We start from the raw sequence: 21940 nt of genomic DNA, 5'->3' as shown, positions 1-21940 counted from the left end.
CTCCTGAGGGGGTTGTGGTATGTGAATGAACTGGAGTATAGCTACTGCTTAAGTGTATGTTTGATATTTGACATGGAGCACTTACATTTTTTTTTAAAAGCAATACATATTTATATTCCATACAAAAAATCAATCATCAAAACATGTACTTCTGCCCTGTGCCAAATTTGGTGACCCTGAGCCTCTTGGGTGGATGGATGCTCTTAAAGTCTGGTACCAGAAGGCGAAGAAGGGGTGTGTTTTCTCAGTAGTATAAAGTATAAAATGTCTCCTACATCTGCTGCATGCGGTGCTCAGCGTCTAGACACACGGCTGGCCCGTCTGGTGAGCAGCGCTTGACGAATCTGCTCCGCTAACGAACGCGGTAGCACAGCTTTGTTCCTAATTTAGCCCTCTGCAAAGGTTTGCTCAGCAACAGTAGGTGTCGTGCACACGTGTGTGTGTGTTAGTTTGTATGCGCTGTTGGTGTGTGCATTCATGTCCGCATAAAGCCAGGACAATGACCTCTGCAGCGGCCTCCTGTGCGGCGGAGACTTGTAAAGGGCACCGTGCTGCAGGTACACTGCTCGCTGAATGAGCCCAGTTTAGACAAGCCGATGATGGATCCGAGGACGTCTGCTGTGAGCACATCAATCCTGCTCATTCCAACACCAGCTCCCCGCTGACTCACCTTCATGTTCGCGCTCAGTCCAGAACACTGGGTAGGTATAATATTCCATTGGAATAATTTAGAGTGTTTTAAAAGCGACATAGCGACGTAAAATGTGCATGAGCTTTTTTTTTCTATCTTTGTAGCATTGAAATGCACACACGGGCTCATTTGATTTATTAATTGGCCACTTAACATATACTTCCATTTAAATGATGTCGCTGAGCCATGCTTGGCACAATAAGAAATATTTCTTCACTGGATTACAGCATTTAATAGAAACTTTCCATCCAATTAACACAAGATGATCCCAAACTGAAGTGTTTTGTGCAAGACTATGGTTTAGAAGATGATAAATAAAATCCACCGTACTTAATATATTCCCAAAATGAGGTACGTTTGTATGCATGGGGCCTTTTGATATCTCTCTCTCTCTCTCTCTCTCTCTCTCTCTCTCTCCCATGACAGAAAGGGGTTTGAAAATAATTTAATGTTTAATCTCTCTTTTAAATAAAACATCATAAAAGCGGGACCGTGAACTCCCATCCCAGTCTTTCCCCACTGCCTTGCATGATGGGTTGGACATTCAAAGTGGCAGAGGGTAAAAAGAAAGAAAAAGAAAAAAGGGTGACACCGCGAAAGAGCACTCAGAGCAGAGTCATCCCAGCAGCCTCCGGTACTTCCTCTTTAGAGGATATCAGAGGAGCAGCTCAGCTCAACTGGGGGTCAACTTGCTGATAGGAATGCTACATTCTGTGTGCCATTTTTCGCCTTGCTCTTGTTAAAAGCTTGAGACAGTCGAAAAAATAAGAGGCAAGCAAGTGATATGAGGAAAACACCGATGTTTCATACTCCGACCGTTGGGACACAGCCAGCTGCCTCAGAGACTTTTCAGATGTTTGGATTTAAACCAACACAGGGATTTGGGAGATACGTGTAAAATGCGTGTGCACTTTCTCAGCTGTTTAGATAACAAAATGGCCTCAGACTTTAATGAGCCTTACAAGTGTTTACATATAGCTTGAGCAAGAGTTCACATTAGGCTCAATAATAAGTGGGACATGTCTCACTGGTACTGTTGAGGACTCGTGGAGAACAAAGCTGATCAAAACAAACCCAGTTAATTTTGTATAAATTGGTGTACATTTATTTAGCACACATTTATTTATGAAATCTATAAGAGATGCAAATAGGCCAAAAGATATTGTCCTGAAAAACAAAAGGGAGCCAATGCAGAGTGAGACAGAACAGCAAACACTATGTGTCAGGGTACCACCGGCTGATGCCTAAATAATAAATCCATTTATTGCAAGGTGTAAAAAAAATGATGGGAGGCCTTACTCAGTCCAGATCATAATGGGATTGCACATGTTTGGGGAATATGCATGTAGTGAAGAAGACAAGGCATCAGTTCCCATCAGAAGCCACTTGGGCTTCAGTGTGTTGCTCCCTTACGGAGCCGAGAACATAAGCACCCTCCCTCATGCCGTACTTGAAAGCCGCTCAACTTAGCTCATGTTAGCTCATGTTAGCTAGCAATATAATAATTGTAGCTAACCTTAACTGTTTAAGCTAGTATGCTTAAAGATACTAGATGGAGATACTTTTATATGTTATACATGAATACATTAAATTGAATGATTCAATTGGTAATTATCAAGGAATAACGCTGAAAATATAAATAACGTACTGTACAAGTTTTACTTTGTCAGGGTTCAGTGTTTTGAATGCATTCATAATAAGAAGTTAACAGCATACATTTTTTTAAACACTCAAAAACTAAGTTGTGTCTCATCATTATTTTTGTACGCACACCTTAAGTAATTGAAAAAACATAAAGTAAAGTCAGGTCATGTTTGACTCATGCCAGGACCAGAATGCACCGTCGCACCATTTGCACAGACATGTTGCAGGAGAAGCACAATAGTAATTGATAACTCTGTGACTGCAGCATTCCATGTGGGTGAGCCACTTCCCGGGCCTCGGTATTTTGGTAGTTTTGCACGCTCTGGCTCACAGGGACACTAAATGGAACTGAGCCATCGTTAACAAAATGTGTTTCACCTGTGGTGAAGTTTCTGTCCCATGACAGGTAACAGACGATATGTTTTCACTCGATATCTGACGTAGCTGTTTTCATTAAACCTGCGGCGAAAAGTGATCTGACTGGGAATCAACAGTGAGCGCCGTTCTCCCAGTTACCGGACACTTCTAGTGAGGTGGGAAATGACAATACTCCCATCGGTATAATGACTTAAGAGTATCTTGTTTTTTTTAATTAGTTTTTTTGTGGAATTTTCACCTGTAATCAAGATTTTCCATGTGCCAAAATATGAATTATTAGGACGGTATGATTTTGTATGAATGCATGTAGCTTTAAACCCATGATTGTTGAGTGGGATCAACCACAAGACTTCAAAACAAAGTTTGAAGGCTAAATATCACACAATAGCTTTGTGCTGTCGCTATTGTCTTTTTTCAGCAGCAGATAGTTAATCAGCCTGAAGCTGTATGTTGGCAGCAGCCTATATTAATGTTATTGATCACTGTCAACTTTTATGCTTCCTGTCTACACCGTCGCTGAGACTTTTTGGCTTCTTTTTTTCTTCTCCTCTCTCTCCAGTAAAGGCTTCTTTTTTCATTAGTCCCTTTCTCTGTTCTTCCCCCCAATAACCTGTCTCCTTTATTGCACACCGTCCTTAGAAAGTGACAACTTGGGGAACTGAATCAAAGTTTCAATAAAAGCTGGACTGCTGTGGGCTTTGACAAGTGAGGTGGCTGGAGTAGGAACAGTGCAGAAAAGAGACTGAAGGAGGACATATCGGTCCCAGAAAGATAAATAGTTCATGAAGCTGTTGACTTCTCCATTTTATTACTTTTGTCTCCGAATTTTTCCGGCTGCCTGCAGCTCTTTCTGCCCACAAATTATTCATCTCGCTCCCCACAGGGCCCCAGCTGTCAATCCCGGGATTAGGAGCTCGGTAGGGGAAGATGGGAGTTGTACGTTTGTCATGAGCTCAGGTACATGCATACTAGCCAGGATCTTGATACAACTATGAAAGTTATTATGATACCACATAATCACTTCAGCTTTACGTGGAAAAAGACAAAGCTGGCAGTGGAGGCTCTGGAGGTAGACGGGGCCGCTTCTTACTTCTTATGTGTTCGTCTTTTCAAGCGGACTCTCCAGCCTTCCCCGGTGGTCCAAAAGTTTCTCACGTCGACTCCAGGAAGTCCAACCTGAAGCTAAATCATAAGGATTCTACACACATGCATGCAAACGTGACACACATTTTGCAGATGGGATTCATTTGCGCATGAACATGATCTCTCTCGGAACATTTTGAGAATATTCTTGCTCTTTATGACTTTTGGCGCCGGCAATATTTCTTTAAAATGACAAAGCGTCACGTAATTATCCTGTACCGTTCTCCTCCAATATGCCTAATTTTGTAATTATGCGATCACCTCTGGGAGGAAGACATTGTGTGATTCTTTCCTCGGTGAGTTTAGATTTTCATATTTCCATTCACACAATGGCAAGTCTCATCACAGGGCCGTCGAGCCTTAAGTGCAGACGACTGTCAAACGTAATGACGGTGTTCTAAATAACGAAAAAGAAAGAGAGAAAAGATTATTCTCACACAGCGTACCAGATGTAATTGCTGTTCATTAAAATGTTTTGTGTGCATGTCAGTGCATATAGTACTATATGTCTGTGGATCCATGCTGACATGCTGTTAAAGGGGCAGTCTGGGTGTTTTTGAAGTGGGGTTGGGTTGTATGAGCTACCCATCCATAGTCTTATTACCTCAATGTAGATGGCAGGAGGTGCATCAGTTATTAATAAGTTCCACCACAAACACCCAAAGTATCTGGTAACCACAGACAAGCCGGAGATGGATGCCTTGAGAAGGCTTTGCTTGGGGAAGAAACATGCCAGTCACCTGGTAAAGCATTCAAACTGGCGAATGGAAACCTCGTCAGCAACCACCCAACCGCCGACAGCGGCGCTCCGCGGGGTCACAGCTACATTATCTACATCGCAGACGGACACAGAACTGGAACGGCACTCAGCTCGAGACATGTGTTATGTGTGTGTTCTGCTGCAGTCCGATCGATGTGTGTGAGCATGAGCGTACCCCGGCTCGCCCGCTGTGTCCTCCAGACCGACCGGCCCAGAAGCGCTTCCCAAGCAGCGAATGGGAGTTGGGATTCTGTGAGCCCGCCAGATGTTTATTGAGGCTTAAAGAACCAAACGAGTGTCTGTTTATATAGTGACGATATCCGAGTTGAACCAGAACATTATGCCCTTGTTCCTTTAAAAGAAAACATGCTCCTGCTCCTGAAAGGCAATTCTATCGGTTTTTTTTTCTCACAGCTCCTCTTGTCAGCCTATTACCTAAATTATTTCTAATACAAACTCAACTATTCTGTTCTGTCTTGCTCTCAGTTGAAAGCATTAGAGATTAATTGTGTTGCTCTAGCTTTGTAGCAGCAGGTCAGCAGGTCAATGCAGGGAGCTGGAGGAAGCCTTGGAACAGCTCTCAATCATCTTTATTTCATGGTTATGCTTCAGACTTATTGCAAGGAAGATTAACAAAGTTGCATTCCGTTTCAGTGGGATTTGAATACGTGTCGTAGGGTTGACCAATATACTCTGACATTACAATGACTTGATATTAGCAATGTGGTGTGACTATATACAATTGGGCATGGCTTGTAACTACAGTAAACTCAGTATAGGACCAACATCTGAGGAACGGCTGGTTTCAGTGTGAACACAGAAAGTGTTTGATTTAGCACTGAGTTTCTTTCTCAGAAATTCCTGACTAAATAAATATATAAATAATATCTCACATTATTCTTATAAAGTTGGCACTGTGCAAATGTTTTATATTAATCTGAAATTGACCCCTCCCTCAATGCCGTAATTATAAAACATTTTAACCTACAATGGCCCGAATATGCTCCGTGGGGAAGACATGCTGGTATTTACATACAGTGTGTGTGTGTGTGTGTGTGTGTGTGTACATGCACCTTCCCCGTGAAAATAATGGCAGCAGAGTGCGCGCAGTGGCCACCTGCACATTTGGCTGCAGCTGCCTATTAGTGCTATTCGACAAGACCGCTCCATGTATAATCTGCATAGTGATATCATTTAGGTAATACTGGAGGCCGCTCCGCCACCACCTGCTTGTTGGATCACGGCTCTCTCCAATTAGGACGTGCGTCGGTCTAATCGGGGGATGCGGGTCACCGCGTGTAATTGCACACACCTCTTCCCCTGCCCTTCCTCTGGGGGGGGGGGGGGGGGGGGGGTGCACGGTCGCATGAGGACATTATCTCACTGAACAGCCACATTCCTCCTCCCTCTTGTCCTTGGACCCACCATCCAGCAAAAGCCGTCGTGGGTCCAGTGGATCCTTCCTACTGCAGCCAAGGACCTATGGATGGGGAGATGAGGCCGCCCAAGTCCTCCGTGCCCTCGCAGATACAGCCGGAGCCCCCTCCCTAAACAAATGACGGCTAACACGACTAAACCCCACTGAGACATGTGTTACGGAGCCCTTAATGAAAGAGTTGTGCCCCATTGAGCCCTATAATGAATGTTCTCACATTGAAAATGGCTGCCTAATTCCTATGAGCAAGTAGCGAAAGCATTTTATAGAGAAAATAGTGTCTGATGGACAAAACAATGTTTTGCTGTGTGTTTTTTTATTTTTATGGACGACGTGTATTTGGTTTGATTCGCATGGACCTGCGTGTTGGAAAGCCTTTGTTCAGCCTCTTTGGTCCGGTTTGACTGGTCCCCGTTTGGCTTTCATCCTGACTAATGGAAACGTCAAAAACACTGAAGAAAGACCGGACTGCCCGCTCTCCTCAGAAGCCAAGAGATGCGGAGCGGAGATTGCCGCTCGAGGCTCGCCGGAGACGCACACCGTCGGCGCATGCCGGCGCAGTGCAATGCACTATTATGACTGATAAGAGCTTTTGTAGATTTTTGGTAACGATGTCCCTGAATACCAATTGAGCTGCAACTAAAGAGACCCAAAGGAATTAATACAAATCTCTCCCATTTTATGTCCACAGTGGTTCCCGCTTTCTAAAGATCACAAAAGAGAATCGCCGGATGCCATAATTGAATTCGGTATTTCCAGGGTCTGTGCGTGCAATGGGTCCTTTTTTTTGGGGGGGGGGATTTTGCATTCCCGTTATGATCTTGCTCTTTGTCTTTCCTCCGTCTCCCTTTTCTACTTCGCTCTCTGATTTCTCTCGTTCGTTCCCAACACTCATTTCTCTCTGCCCTTGCTGTATTGCCTTTAATTCCCCCCCCCCCCCCCCCCCCCCCCCCCCCCCCACCCACCCCCCCGCCCTCTTCCTTGTATCCCTTGTTTCCCTTTTATATCTCTGCCTCTCTTCCCACGTCCCGATTCATTTCACGTGCAATGAACAGGTGGCGGAGCAGCTGGCCCGCTATGTCCGCGTGTCCGCGGCGGTGATCACAGAGGAGACGTTTGATGCGGCCGTACAGTTGGGCACGGTGCAGGGCGACCCCACCCGCAGCTGAGCTGGTTGTCGCCCCCCCCCCCCCCCCTCTCGGTTGCCCTCAGCACCTACTGGGAAAAGAGCATTAAACAACTACTACACCGCCGCCCTGTCAGCCCCACAGGTGGGCACCTCAGTGGATCAAACATCAAACAACACAAATGTTGGTCCAAAGAAGTTTCAAAGAAATTCCTCTAACTGGGAGTTTAATGGGTCTCCTCTGTGCCACGATATTCATCACCTGACTAACGTTTGCTCGACCTCCTGAAGCTCTGCACTGTCCTGGAGCCAGCTGCAACTGGCTCACTCTTCTTTTGAGTAATGATATGCGACATAGGGCCTCATAAATACGCAAGATATTCAGAGACGCCTTCCTCGATCAGTGTGGTCACTAATACATGTAATGTAGCCTCTATTTTCACCAACCAAACACTTCCAATGTGTTCTTCTTAGCCATAACCTTCCTTAATGGCAGCACTTTTAAATTGTTTTTATTTCACTAACGCTACAAATAATGACCCCGTCATATGCGCAGAGCGTTTCCTATTAAAGGAAAAGTGCATCACGATCACAATAAAGGCTGAAAATCCGCCTCACGTGGAGCGACAAGCTCTTTTACAATTTGGACTTGTTCCTCCATGTCGAAGCCGAAGAAGATGCTCTCTGTTTGTTTGCGGAGCCAGAAAGGCAAATGCTGACGGGACTGGTTGAATGGGGAGACACACGGGGTGGGGGGGGGGGGGGGAGGGGGGGGGGGGGGTAATCGCTCAGCGTACCGGTGCGTCGTGATGGTTCAATTCTCATGCTAATTATCTCAATCAGTGCACAAAAACGCCACAGCCTTTCAGAGGAGGCACACGGACGCATGGTGCACACCAACATTGGTAGTAAACAAAACACCAAAAAAAGAACTGCACACCCACAATTACAACCCCCACTACCTGCCACCGCGCCGTGTTTCCCGGATAATCAGACAAAGATTGGATAATCCTGACAGAAATCCTTTTCATTCCCTCAGCCCCTGCAAATTCTCATTTTGCTCCATCATTTCCAGTCGTAACAGCAACAATCAAACGCATTTCAAAGATTTTAATCCCTAGACTCTTAAATCTGGCCTGTGGGGTAAACACTGTTTTCTTTTTCTTTCTTTTTTTTGCTGTCTAGCAACTTTATTTTAAACTTTCCAGATACGGAACAATGAAGTCACAGTGATTGCCCCCCCCCACACCCTCTTGTGACTGCAGATGGTTTACAGCATGCATATGTATGTGAAAGGAGAACACAGGTAATGTTATAGCTCTTGGCTGTACAGATTTCACTCCCATGTCAGACTGAGTGCCGGCAATCATGCAAAGCGCCCATTTGGCTCCGAGCGTCTGCAGCTCCTCAATCACGTCGTCCTCATCGGTCCGCTGCCGGCTCAAAAAGGTTAAATGACCATAGGAGGCACGCACGGAGATATCGAATCACGCGCGATAAGACACGTGTCCACGTTTACAGCACAAGTGGCTGCGGGAGGAAAACAACACCCGCCGGCTATAAGTAATACGATGTGCTCTTTGGCGTGTTTACTCACGGTCTGTGTTCCGGGTTGCCTCATTATTTCCCTTTTCCCCCCCCATCGTTTTCCTGTCCTTGGTCCTGTCCTATCTCCTCCGTGTGAAGGAACGCATATTGTGCCGCCACTGGGTATGAAAGTGTGTTGTGATGATTTCTTTATGCTGATCATAACTGTTCCCTCGGTGCGGGATCCTAACTGATGACGGGAGGCGGTCGTCTAACCGCTGGCCCCTCCGGTCCCTCATTACTCTTCATCACCACGCACACGGACCCCTCCTGCTGTCACTCGCGTCGCTGTTCTTCATTTTGTTTCATCCGTGCTGGTGTGCGATGTTGTTCTTCACCTTTTCACCACGTTTCCAAGTTGTTCGCACTGTGCATGTGGTACAGTTTTAGAGTATAAGGACGTGTTTTCCATATTCTTCTTCTTCTTCTTCTTCTTCATCTTCTTGCCTTTTCTCTTGTCCGTTGCTGGGGAAGTTGTAAACACTTTGGATTCCTCCCGGTGAGGGTTGCGTACTTCAATCCATTTGATCTCAAAGCTGAGAGTGAGTTGCATATTTCATTCAATGTATCTTAACAGCTGTTTTTTTTTTCCGTTTCTCTTTGTAGACACAGAAACCTAAGAGTGCAACTCTCTCGATACGTTCCACTCTTTCATCCAGTTCCTATTCTTGCACTTTGTAGGCACAAGAGCCTCAGAGAGCCGGGCTCTCTTGAGATGATACATTAAGGACGTTGTTGCATTTTCTGTATTTTGAAAAGGAAAACAGACCCCTTTCTGCATGATCTGCGTTATCTCGCACTCAAGCAGTCCCGTGAAAGCCTTGTGATGTGTCGTGTTTTACATGATGTTATTTCTGAACAGATAATGTGTTTTTTAAGAAGGTGGGCAACGCCGGGCTGCACGTCCCAAAGGAAGGCCCACAGCACAGCCCCGAGGAGAGCCAGCAAGGACGAGAAGCTGGAGAGGTGTGTGTTTTGTTGTGTTTGTGTTTGTGTGTGTGTGTGTGTGTGTGTGGGTGCCTTTGTCTCTCCATTCGTCTCTCAGGGGATGCTTTCCCAAAGGTCACTTAGACTTTATCTTTTGATCTGTGATTCTCTGTTCAAAACGCCATTGAAGCTCCAGCATCTGCTTCCTGACTCCAACTCTTTAGAGTTTTCATTTAATGAGGCACCGGGTTCTTCACCTCTCACCTTCACCTACCCACAGTCTTCATCGTTGTTATTTCTTTTGTCTTGGCTCTTTGTAGGCTCCGTCATCTCTCACTTCCATTTCTAAATAACCCTTCTCCTCCAATTCGTGCCTTTTTATTCCAACCTTTTCTGACTTAGCTCCCTTTGACCTACAATGATTTATCTCACCTTGTTATCTTCCCTTTCTGCCATCACTTCAGACCACGTAGCCACTGAATGCTGTTGTTGGGCACATCAGCCAGCAGCTGCAAACGCCAGAGGGCAAGCGGATCGAGAGCATCGTGCCGATCTCCAAGTTTCTTCTTTAGGTGAGAAATGTCCTGAGCCTGCAGATCTATCAACAGTGTCTTCTTAAGGTCTATAACACAATCCGTCTAGAGTTGCAGAGGTCAGAAAATGTTTTGTGTGACAGTTCACATCTTGACTCGTTAATTTATTAGTAATAAGCTGTGTGGAAATATGTGCAGTAAAGAAATGCTCTTCCTATCTTTCCTGGTGTTGGAAATGTCACGCTGCCATGTCCTGCAGCTGTGGAGCTATCTTCTCTTTTCAGGGAGGTTAGCTGTTGCATCGCTGCAAGGGGCGGCTTCTCCTTCCTTTTCTTTTGTACCGACAGACTTGCAGCATCGTGCGGTGGGACGAGGCACGTAGCTCCGCCCAGCTCAGCATATCGGCCACTGTGAAGCCACCATAGAGGCCCGGCATGATAGGGCACACAGAGAATATTGAGGCTTTATCCGCTGCACTTTACAGCGCCGAGTGGGCTTAGCCAGCTAAACAATGCCTTTAACACCGTAGGGCCCGACAGGACCTGCTCGGATGTGGAAATCATCATCATCATCATCACTGAAGCCCATGCCCACTCATCCTGGGTGTTCAGACATCAGAGGTGCAAAACCCTGAGACCGAATGCTGTGAAGGAAAAGGGCCCCCGTCGTTGTTTTCGTTGCCCCGGCTCTTTTTCATTTCAATTGACAGCTCCACAGACCGAAGGGAACATGTTCAACCTCCGATAATTATGTTCTGAACTCTCATTGTTGCAATCATTTGCTGCCCTGTTGCACGACTCTTCTTTTGCCCTCTTTTTTCGACATTGTCCTCATCTTCATCCTCTTCTTCTTCTTCTTTTGTCTTTCACTCCTTTCATAAAACATCAAGGCGCACCGACTCAAACAAAAACATTTGGTATAATCATTTTTTCCGAGTGTGGCCGTGTAGCGTGCGTGTGATGCAGCTCTTCAGAAGCTTTCCGTGCCGCTAAATGTGCACCTCTAACCCAAACCAAGGACAAAAGAGAAAACACTCAACTTCCAGTTGTGAGCGGGGCAGTTATTTGGCGCGCGAGGTAGAATCCCATTAATCACTCGGCACGAGAAGACAGCAAATATGGCGAGCGGCGCTATGGCGTCGTAACCTATATCGGCAGCTCAGCCTTGAGCGTCTTAACATCTGGTTTCATCTCCACCGTCTGTCTGGCTTGATGTTTGCTCATTTTCCAGTGGTGTCACAAAAAGCTTTTCCTGGTGCCCCTCTCGAGTCCTTTTTACGCACTTATTTATTATGTCCCATATCTGAGGCGCAGGTGAGCTATTTTACAGCCATTACGCTGCCGTGCCGACGGATAAAAAGGCCCCTGAGTAGGCCTCGCCGCCGCCCGCTGATCTGGATATGTGTATGCGTGCACGTCTGCATATCGTGCATTGCATAGTGTCCCCACAGCTCTGGAAGTGCAAGTGTGTGTGTGTGTGTGTGTGTGTGTGTGTGTATGCAACCTGCTCTCTCTGCAGTGGCTCTCTTTTGGACATGGAGGAGCTCTGAAGCCCCGACGGCCGTGGCCTCCCCTGCAGCGTCGCATGTGTTTCCCCTCCCCGCTTACGGTCTGGAGGCTTTCTCCCCTCTCCAGTTGTATGAAATAACAGCGATTGAAAATGTTTATGTTTATGTTCCTCGGAGGAAAAAAATAAATAAATCAAATGATTCCAACGAGGGGCTCTCTCATTCTTCTCTGCAGCATCACTGTGTCTGATGCTTTTTGGCCAATACTTTCTAATCCGAGCCCATTTGTGTCATGGTAGCATGTGTGGACGACTCTTTGAGTGTGTGTGTATGTGTGTCATACATGCACTTAGTGTGTCCCTCTGTGTGTGCGTGTGAATGTGCGTTGTATTTTGTGTGTGTGTGTGTGTGTGAGACGTGCCACTGCCCCCTCTCTATCCTGCAGGGCCTCAACCATTTCCTTCATTTGTTGCAGCTTTGTGTTTTTTCTCCCCTCCTCTTCTCTTTTTTTCCTGCGCTGGGGAACACAATGTCTGGTTTAATATCATTTTCCAATCACTGAAGGCTGCGGGGCAAGGACTTTTGACTGGGCTGTTTCGTTCCAGCTAATACCAAAGAGAGGGGAGAGAAAATAATAACCCTAGCGGTTGATAATAGCTGCAGTGATCACTGTGCAGTCATTGGCCTCTGGTGCTCTCTGTAGCCGCAGCTGATGTTGTCTCTGTTTTCTGGCTGCACGGAGCTGCACAACTATTACAAGATGTCCACCGCACTTTGTCTCCTCCGTGTCCATCTGAGACATATTCAACACCATCTGGTTGTTTTTACAAAGGGTGGAACACTAAAGTGAGAGATGTGTAGTTAAAGGAGGGGGGGGGGCTGTCCAGTGGACATGTACTTTTGAAGACTGGCCTGTTGTAATGCACGTCTCTTTTGAAGAGGTCCAGATCCTGAGGAAACTGATTATACAAGAGCTTAGGGGGAATTTCTGGAGAGTTAAGATGCAGGGACATATGTTGTCTTCATCTTCACCCGCCTCCCTCTCCTCTCCCACCCATCCTTTTTTCTCTTCTGAGAGAGAGAGAGAGAGAGAGAGAGAGAGAGATAGGGAGGGATGTGGAGGATGTGGAGGAAGAAAAAAAATAAATCATTATTAACTCATAAGCTGGTTAATGCTGTAGCACTCTCAACCTTCAGCTCAAATGAGAATTTCCGTCATTTACATATCAATTTAATTTCCTGTGTTCCCCCCCACACCTTCATTAAAAGCAGCATTTGCTTGCTACTGCAGTCAGCCTGTACAACACATTTTCCTGGGCAGTGAGCACTCACACACTCACTCTTAGGCATCCTGCACGCTCACACACACACACACACACAAACATTGATGTGTTGTCACAAGCAAATGCAGCGATGCGCACACCTACATATACTTTGTGTCTTGCACAGATGTGAGAGCACACACACACACACACACACACACACACACACACAGGCACACACACACAGATATAGAGGCAGTGTGTTGAAGACTCTTATGTAGACAGAGCATCTCCGTGGCCCGCTGTCGCTCAGTCAGGATTAAACCAGTGATCAGAGAAATGAAAGGGAAGCTGTCATTCCACATCAGCCCACATACACATCATCCTCAATAATTACACCCTCTCTTTCCTTCGCCTCACTTCCTCACTTATAACCTCCTACCTGTGTGTTTGTTTGTGTCTGTGTGTGTGTGTGTGTGTGTATGTGTGTGTGTGTGTCACAGATGGCATGCTTGACTGGCACCCGGCACATCAAATAGATGCTCTTATGAAATGTGCGCCTGCTTGAATTACACTCACTTTAAACTGTACCCTTTTGTTAATAGCCTTTCTGGTATAAATCCACCACCTGAGTGTGTTTGTGTGTGAGTGTGTGATATGCATGGTACTAGATGCGTGCGTTTGTGCCCGCGTGGGGGGGCCGCGGGGGCCACTTTTGAAGTGATACAGATGTGCATCGCAATGCCCGGCCCACATCTGGCGGTTAGACGGAAACCTGCTGGGGATGTATGCGACTAACTACTTCAATCTGTGGCTCTAGGCTTATGAATGTGATCAAATATTCAGTTCAAGCAAAGTGTTACACGGCCAGGGCTCGAGTGTTAAATAAGTTTCAGGTCTGTCAGGTTAAGTCTGTGCCATATGTGACCTTTGGTGTGAGAGTCAAGAGGTACCAGATCCAAGCTGTCATAGAGTGAGCCCTTTTCACTTTTTTTTATGACTATTTTTATGGAATTTCCATTGTCACTGGAATTACAAAGAATACACAAAAGCTGGGCGACAAATCTCAAACATGGTGTGAGACTGGGGGAGTGATTCGGTGTGGCTTATTGCATTGTTACGCATTTCTCCATATTAGTTTTTATGAGTTTTATTTCTAAATGGGGCACTCTGTGGCGTTATGATCAAACCTATCTGCAATTTCCTTTTTTCCACTGAGGGCTTTTTTTATTATTCTTACTGTTTGCCTTTCATGCGTAGTTTGCGTATTAGTTTTATCCGTTTATAGCCAAGCTTAAGAGTCTCTTAGTGGGCCGTACTGGACCCAGACCCAGAATCCACACCGAGCCGGTCCACTCTTACCAGCATAATACTTCAGCTGCCTTATGAAAACCAAAACGTGTGCTCTGGAGCGGGTAATGAATATGCTCATACTTTGGGTTTGCTTGCTGTTTGTCCCCTTTTTGTAGCTAATGACTTCATACTGTAAGACTACTTCGTATCCAGGGTTTTGTAAGGCAGTGACTTGTTATTATAGCTCAGCGCTTGAGCGTGTAATACATGTAAATCTCAGTGTCTGTAACTCGGTCCCCCGAAGCTCATTATTTGTGACAAGTGTGTGAGACCGTGTTTGTTTCGGGGCGATGAGTAATGAGATCACTGCTTCCACAGCGTCTCTCTGGACAGGATCCTTTAAGAACGATCCATCGCTGACCGGCCCCCGGAAGGAAGCGTACCTGCACGGATCCACCACGAGTCAGATCGATATTTCCGATGTGAGGACTCAACGCATCGGTGTCCTCTTCAAAGGTCTGTCAAAAAGTAAAAGGATTTGATCAGAATGCATGTAGAGCATTACCGGTTTAAATGCAGCGATGGCTCTTCATTTTCCTGTGTTTTGTGTGCATGTATCTTTAATTAAACTCCATTTTCACACAACTGTATAATTAATCAGGTAGTTGAGGCAGAGTTGGAATGTCAGTCCAGAATAAACCCTGTAATGAGTCATGGGTAATCAATGAGACTGACTGCAGTTTGGGTTTATTTTTCTCTTTCTCTACGAACTGTTTATTAGGCTGCAAATAATACTAATACTCCAGATCCTAACATCCCAGATCTCAATTTCATCTCATTTAATTTGACCTTTGTGTGGAAGTCCATGACAGACATGTTGCATTCAGATTTCAGCACCGACTTCAAGATCACATTAAAATCGTCCACGTTCAGCTATTTTCCAGCTAACTTTGTTTTGTCTGCAGCAGACAGCCACTCATCAGCCGTATGTAGAATGTCCTTAGAGTTCATTTATACTTTGACTCAAGTGTCAACTGCCTATATTTAGGTTATAAAACACTCTTTAGCTTTAAAAGAAAATTAAAAAAAATAAGACAACGAGCCAGTATGAATTATTACAATTGTTCAACCCTAAGTGTATCTGTTCATGAGACTCATGAGAAGCTTCAGAACCCATTTACAGGGGGATTTGGCCCTGAGCCTTGTCTGGGAGGCAAGACATTTCTATTTGACAGACTTGTGTGTGCTGACTGTCCTTAGACCTATTTTATGCAAACCGCTGCAGACTCTATAATCTAGAAACTAATAATAACCAAATTGGGGTTACAATGGGATTTTAAATAGTTTAGTGCGTTGCCGGGCCGCACTGCATTTCAAGTTGATCATGTTTAGTTTAACGTGCGCGTCCAGTCTTCAGACGGACGGACGGACGGACGGACGGGGGAGGTGTGTGTGTGTGTGTGTGTGTGTGTGTGTGTGTGTGTGTGGGGGGGGGGGGGGGGGGGGGGGTGAACACCATAGGAAGAACCTTTTGCATGCCGTCGATTTATTATTTCAAGACTTTCATTAGCTGCGTTTGCTCTGAAATAATTGTGTTTTCTTTAAAAGTTGTTGTTGCTGTGTTCCTCTCTAAAAGTGTGGAAGCGATGAAATCATCCATGAGATCAGTTTACCATCAGCACACAAGGTGCCACAGGGAGTTAACTTGGGAGCCGGATCAACTCATTCCCTAGAACTAATTTTAATTTAATTTACTACATGAGACACAGACCTTTTTTGTCGTGCGTTCCTAGCCTGTAGAAAATGCGAGACAAAATGTGAAGTGGAAGTTAAGATTAGGAGCCAAATTCTTAGCAGATAAAAGTACTTCTCATCGGAATAGAAAAAGGCAAAGCAGAGTTTTGAGCTAGAGGTCATTGCTAGGACAAGCTTACCAACATGTTGTATTTAGATACAGACCATACGCCAATACTTTCTTTCCTAATTGGCTCTTTCATCTACATTTTAAAATGACGAGGAGAGCCGCAGCTCTACAACAGTGACTGACTGCACTTTCATCCCCAACACGCAACGCAAAGCGCCCGTGATCGCTCCGCTTCTGTCGTTACATTCTTCAACACACACGCTGGCAGACACCACGGCGCTACCTCTGCCACTATTGATAACAATGACACATTCTTCTCGCTAAATGATAGCCTATTAAGCCAGTTGTGTGTAATGACAAAAGATGTGAGGGCCTGTTTACTTCAAAGTGATCCAGAAAGCACCGCGGTGACAGCAGATCACTGCAAACATCTGTTTAGTTTTGTTTTCCACCCTTCAGCCAATTTACCTTCTTTTCTTATAAAGGAATACATAAACCAATTCTGATTTAACAACAACAACAACAACAACAAAAAGTGCATTTTAATGGAGTCTGTGGGAGGGAGGTGCTGTCAGTTATTTGTTTCCTCTAGTTGTCAGTGTATTAGGGGTTCAGTGATTTCCACTAGATTTCCACTTCATCACTATGATTGGCCTAAGAGAGGGGCTGAAGGGCTTCCAGTATTTTCACTGGGTCACACAAACACACACACACACACACACACACACACACACACTCCAGGCCCTCCAATACCCCTTCGGGCCTCTCGCTGTCTGCACTGGTCAATCGACCCCGTCCAACCAATTAAAGACAGCGATTAGTTCCCGATCGATGGGCGAGGTCGGGGATGGGCAGGATGAGGACAGCAGGAGAGGAAGGGAGCCATTTAAAGACGATCCACGCCATGACCCAAGGAGAGGGTCTTATTTGGTCTCCCTGTCCTCAAGCCCCTCCCCCTGAGATCACACTCCGATGTGGCAAATGCATCGGGTGCTCTACCTGCAGGGCACGGCATTGCGTCACTTTGTTGGAGAACCATTTAGTTTGATAAAGCTGCAGTTTGGAAGACTCATGTGAAGGACTTAAAGCGAGACCCCGCGAGAAACGTACGCACATGCAGAGGAATGCAGAGTGGATTATTGTCACATATTAAAAAAAAGACGTTTGAAAGAGGGAGTAAGAGGCACCGCTTCCAAACTTTCAGAATTGGAATTACTTCCATTTGGCATCCGTTTTTTTTCCCTTTGATTTATCGAATTTCCAAGAGACCTTGAACTGTCTGTGAAAGACAGACACCTTTTTTTGAGAAATTAAATGAATAACATTCCCTGGTATCTCCCGTCGGTCCTTCCTTCATCAGCAGCTGGTGAAGGAAGGAGGGTGTTAAGCAAAGAGACGCGGATCTGTTTTTCTCCCCTGCAGATATCACACCAGTGAGCCTGTCACCCACACAGCCAATATCACAGTCGGTCCACACACTGGGTTCAGTCACAGGGCAGCGAGAGAGAGAGCAGCAGGGAGGGAGGACAAAGTGAGGAGGAGGAGGAGGAGGAGGAGGAGGAGGAGGAGGAGGAGGAGGAGGAGGAGGAGGAAGAAGAAGTCAACAAGGGTAAAGAATGTGCGAGCGTTGTCGTGTCCTGGTGGCTCAGAGCATGAGGCCACATGCCATGTGCCTCTAGTGCAATGTGTTTCATATCCTTTCCTCCCATCTCCAGGAAAAGAGGAGAAGAGTGAATTAGAAGGAGAGAGGCTGCGATTGTGTTGAAAAGAGGAGAGCGAGCAGTGGACGGGTGCTGCATAAGCTGTACAGGAAGGCATAAAAGGGAAGCAGTACCAATACGCAAAATAGGACTTTTACTCCAGAACGCCGCGCACACACTTACAGCTGTGAATAAGCACGGTCCAGAGAAATTGGTGCTGCGAGATGCAATGTCAACACAACAATACTGACAGCCTGGAAACCCATTTATTAGTGCCCCGAGGAGTCTCACCATTGCTGAATTTGTCACAGAATTAGGCATCCGCCAGAGGGAACGCAGCCTCCTCTGTGGCAACACGGAATAAGCTGCCCAAATGAAGTCATACATTTAAAAAGTCTACTGGCAACAAAAAAAATGGTCACCGGCAACCACAGCGTAGCCAGACTGTGGTGGCTTGCGTCCTCCTCGCCTCCTTGCTCCTGAAGCGCATCATTTTTCTAACACGTTTCCGCGGCGATAAATTGGTCACTCCCACGCAGCATTAAGTGCAATAAAGTGATTCTGGGACACATTACCACTGCAGAGCGGGGCCGTAATTGCAATTAAGTAAATCTTTTTGACGCATGAATGCCTGTTTCTAAGAAGTGACATTTTAACTCACTTTAGTCAGTTTTCATTAGGCTGCAAAGCGGCCCGAAGTGCCCGCTGTGTAATCGTACACGCGAGGTTCGATAACTTCCTGGAAAGGGCCACTAATGTATGCGTATTGTAATTTCTTACGTCGAGAGACGCGGATCACCGGCGGCCGTGCTGATCTGCACCGGGTTCCAGCCGGAGCGTGAGGCACAGCAGCTTCAGGCTTCATACGGTGATAAACCAGGTGTCGAGCCCTCCATCTGGCTCCAACTACTTCTTCTCCTCCTCTCCTCACCTCGGCCTCACCTCCGTCTCTGCTTTCTCCCGCCTTCACCACCTCCTCTCGATCGCTCCTGGTCTCCTTCGCCGTACCTCCTCACTCAACAGCCAATTTAACGACTCGAGGAGGAACACGAGTGCAAAACGCCCGGGCGGATCGATCAAAGTCGAGATGTCACCGTGAAAACTGTTATGAATCACTGTGGGCTCCTCTTGTGCGACTACTCCTTTACTGTAATGTTTATTTAAGGCTTTACATTATATCTGTGTGTGTGTGTGTACGTGTGTGTGTGCGTGTGTGTGTGTGTTTGAGAGAGATACCAGATCTATCTTGCATGTGACTGTAAGTGTTGTATGAGCATGGCGTGGTGACACATGATTAATGTGAGGTTGGCCACAGTCTGCCCTCCCTCCTCCTGGTGGCCTCTCCGTCTCTCTCTCTCTCTGCTGTTGTCTCCATCACTGTCCCTTTCGTTTTAAACCTGTTTCATTACCATCCGCACACACACACACACACACACACGCGCGCGCGCACACACACGCACGCGCACACACACACACACACACACACACACACACAACCACACACATACGCCTCTCTCCCTGTCTTTATTTAATCATTGGCTCTATTACAGGGGATATTTTCCCAGACAATGCCTCAGAAGGCGGTGAGCCAGGCAGGCCCGAATGAGAGAGGGAGATCTCTCTATCCCTCATCACATGGAAGCCCCGGTGCTGGCACTCCCGCTGACTGAGATGAATGAATTTAATATATCTCCCTTTTGAAGCACAGATGACCTCCCGATATGGCTCTCTGTCTCTCTATCGCAGGAGGTCTTTATTTTTTTTCGCTCTGGCCGTGAAATGCACGGGAAGAAATCCGAAGGGATTCTGACAGAGACTAATTTGTTCTGCGGCCTGACGTGACTCATGGATATCTTTGTCGATATAGGAGCGGCCACATCCTCCCCCCCCCCCCCAACCCCCTTTCCCCTTTTCCCAAACACTTTTATGATCGCAAGATAGCTGCTTATCATGGGAGTTTACGTTTGTGTATTACTGTGGCTGTTTATCGTGGAAGCAGCATGCTGTGCTTTCACGCCTGAGGGAAATATTACATTAAATTCAGTTTAATAGCTGCTGCAGCTTACGATGGCATAATGTAGGGCGACCGGATCTGTTTCTCAATTTAAAGTTCTGTTTGTCTTTGTGCGGTTTTCTGCGTCTCGAAGGGGAAACCATTGTTTTGACCCTCGGCTAAGGGGTTAAGGGTCGGCCAGCTGCTGAGAGTGTTGCTTCCTTCCTGCACCTTTTGACTCCCTCCAAGATCTGTCAAAAAAGTATGCCGTATGGCACAGTGTCTGTCTTTGTGCTCCAGCGTCAGAGCGCATTATGATGATGTGCTTCCATACCAAAGTAAGCCACGGTGGCCCCTCTTTTATTTCCATCCTTATTGGATCCAGTGCTCTCCTGAGACACCGGAGTCGCTGATGCCTCCGGTCATTTTTCTGTCCCTTATAGCAGACAGTGTGCTATGTAATTCCGACTTAATTAGGCCCCCAATTCGATGGATTAACGCCTATCCAGACGCCAAAATGTCTTTTATTGGGTATTTATCCCATGAGGTTAAGTCCACACTGATCAAATTACACAGATTCAGACCTGCATAGCCAACTCTCTGCTAAGCACTGCATGTGCTGAATGCCATGGCGGATTTATAGCACACACACATGCTGAGCATGAACACTGAAAGCCCAACTCCATATCAACGCATCATCTGTTAGAAACGTAAACGTGTCATTTGATTCAAACCTGTTGCCTCACGATGACTCTCAACATGGCGCGGCTGCTTGCAGCTAACGGTTACTTACAGCTAACGGTTACTTACAGCTAACGGTTACTTACAGCTAACGGCTACTTGCAGCTAACAGCGTTAGTGCTTTTGTGCACAAATATGGTTTCATTTGGAGATGAATGAAAGCATTGAAACACGCGATGGGCTTCATGCAGGAAGCGATATAAGAGCAAATTTCCTCTTGTTTTTTGTTCGTATCCACAATGTTCTTATTTTGTTGGAACCCATTGATTTCTGGGATTCGCCGATGTTTTCTTATTTTAGCTCATCTCGTGTTTGTTCAACGCTAGGAAGTTCGAGGATCAGAAAGTTCGAGGATCAGAAATCGAAATTAAAATATATGTTTTTTAGTGTGTTGTACTAGATTATTAAATTCATGGACTAAATAAACACTTGGTCCATTGATTTCAGTTCGTATTGTAAAAACCCTTCAATGGTATTGCGTGCAGCCTCTGAATGGCTTATATTCTGCTATTTGATGCTTTATGATTTCCCTGTAACACCAGTACTCACACTCTGGACTATCGTGTGTTCACTTACTCAGTTTATTTACCAGCCCCTTATTTACACAACTACTGCAGTTCTTCTTCGTCTTACAGCCTCTCTGCATTCATTAGATATATAAAAGTAGTTATCAGAATAAGACGAATCAACACTTTTTGTTTTCTTTTACTACTTTCATTTAGAAAAAATAATCAGTGTACCTAAAAGTTGACAAAGTCACAGTTTTTATATATTGTTTTATTAGTTTAATGAAAGTATTTAATATAGCCTCCCTCAGTACATAAAGTCACTATTTAGACCTCTATGATGAACATTCAGGCAAGGTTAACATTTTAGTCTGATAAGTAAAAAAAAAATAAGGCCACACAAATTAGTTTATGTCTCGTGAGTTCAAAAAGAAGACGCAAGGAAAAGCAGAGCCTTTACATCCCCAAAACACCTGCATGTCTTTATATGCCAGCAGAATTGGGCATTTATTTGTATGCGTCTGTGTGTGTATGAGTGAGCAGGTTTTGCCCACACACACACACACACACACACACACACACACACACACTGTGCACCAGAGTGCGGTTAATTTCCGCCTGAGCAGGGAAATGGCCACTAAAAGTATCACTGAAGTGATGAATGTGCAGCTCGGCACCGGCATCAGTGTTTAATCTGAGTCATTGGTGAAATAGCACCGCATCAACTTCAAACGACTTCCTTTCATCTGCAGTTAGAGACGGAGTCACAGATGTGGACCCTCTCCCCCTCGCCTTGTTTCATTTCTCCTGCACATTTTCCTAATGCCATTCTCTGCAGTTCAACTGAATG

Source organism: Cyclopterus lumpus, chromosome 18 (assembly GCF_009769545.1).
Source record: "Cyclopterus lumpus isolate fCycLum1 chromosome 18, fCycLum1.pri, whole genome shotgun sequence".
In the NCBI taxonomy this organism is placed as follows: domain Eukaryota; kingdom Metazoa; phylum Chordata; class Actinopteri; order Perciformes; family Cyclopteridae; genus Cyclopterus; species Cyclopterus lumpus.
The sequence above is the reverse complement of the archived record's forward strand: the minus strand, read 5'-3'. Positions refer to the sequence as shown.